Genomic DNA, 1,773 nt, shown 5'->3' on the forward strand with positions numbered 1-1,773 from the left:
TTGCTACCACGTCAAGCATAGCCTTGAACTTTCAATACTCATCCCTTCGCCTGCAGGTGTCAGGGGTATGCCACCACACCAGACCTGATGCAGTGCTGGGGACAGAAGCTGGCCGTCCCGCATGCTAGGCAAGCACTCTACGGACTGGTCACATTCCCAAGCCCTATCTCTGTAAATTTCCTACAAATGTAAAATTACTTCAAACTGAAATCTCACTGGAAGAAGAAAAGAGGAGCCAGTGGTTCAGCTCGGCTGCAGATCACAGGCTTAGTATGCCTGAGGCCAAGCACCAATAATATTCCTTAAAGCATAGATAACATGACGTCGTCTGTCGCCTGTTCAGAAATAACAGCTGCTGGAAACTCTGCGCCCAATATTACTCATCCTTTTTCATGTTTAAAAGCTTATAATTTTGGATAGTATATCATTTTTTCCCTTAAAACTAGAAACAAAATGTGGAAGTAGAGGTATAAATTAGCAGGAGAATACTTGCCTGGCACATATGACCCCCAACACTACCAAAAGAAAATAAAATATTTCTAAAATTAAAATTAGACAGTTTTAACGGCCACAGCGCAAGGCCACGCCTCTTCGACTGTTCTGCAGCTTCACACGTTTTCACCCCAAGTGTCTCTTGGGGGGCCTTCCTCGCCCCTACACACTTGTGACGTCGGTCTTTTCGTCGGCTGCACAGTGCCCCATAGCGGACATCTTAGTCTGGACTTGTTTGATCGTAAAAGATCGAATGCCAGAGTGGACGGGTTGAGGCAAGAAGGCGACCTGAGCATAAAGATGGGTGAGAAGGCAGCTGGCTGAGTCCAGGGACAGCCGAGTCAGGGTGGGAGTCCCACGTCTTCTCTGCAGGTTCTTGCCACTCTCTGTTCTCCTGGCAGCTCAGTCAGGACTTTGTTTCCGTGCACAGGGCGAGAATCATGGCCTCTGGGCCTACGTTAAATCTTTAGCTTGGCTCTTGTCTTAGGGTTTCTATTGCTGCGAAGAGACACCATGACCATGGCAACTCTTATAAAGGACAATATTTAATTGAGGTGGCTGGCTTACAGTTCAGAGGTTTAGTCCATTATCATCATGGCGGGAAGCAAGGCAGCCATGGTGCTAGAGAAGGAGCTGAGAGTTCTCATATCTTGACAACATCTTGGCAACAGGAAGTGGTCTCAGACTCTGAGCATAGCCTGAGCATATGTGAGACCTCAAAGCTGGTCTCCGCGATGACACACCTCCTCCAATAAGGCCACACCTCCTCATAGCGCCACTCCCTCTGGACGTCACTTTCTTTCAGGCCACCACAGGTCTCTATCACAATGCTATTATAAAGCTTTATAAAGGCTCTGAGAGGCCTGCTGAGGGCCAGTGGACACACCAAATCAACCAACTGCGGGCCAGGGAAGCAGGCTTCTAACAAGAGCCCTGCAAAGGGATGGCTGGGCACTGGGCAAGTGGTGTTGGGGTGTGGATGGACCATAACCACCATAACCAGCTTAAGCATTCCATCCCTGGATTATTTACAGCTTTTTACTCTAAACAATGTTGCTTTACACACCCACCTGCACACACGGCTGTTAAAGCATTAGTGTTTTATGGACTGGTGTCCTAGAATGAAATTGCTGAGCCCACAAGAGCTGTGCTTGCTGCCAATTTTACTTTAGATGGCGATGCGGGTTTTACTCTTGCCAACTGTGTGAGGTGCCACCTCCTCACTCTCTCTCTCCAGCTGTGTGAGGATGCCACCTCTCCACTCTCTCTCTCCAGCTGTGT

The sequence above is a fragment of the Microtus ochrogaster genome, chromosome 2 (genome assembly GCF_000317375.1).
Source record: "Microtus ochrogaster isolate Prairie Vole_2 chromosome 2, MicOch1.0, whole genome shotgun sequence".
Lineage (NCBI taxonomy): Eukaryota > Metazoa > Chordata > Mammalia > Rodentia > Cricetidae > Microtus > Microtus ochrogaster.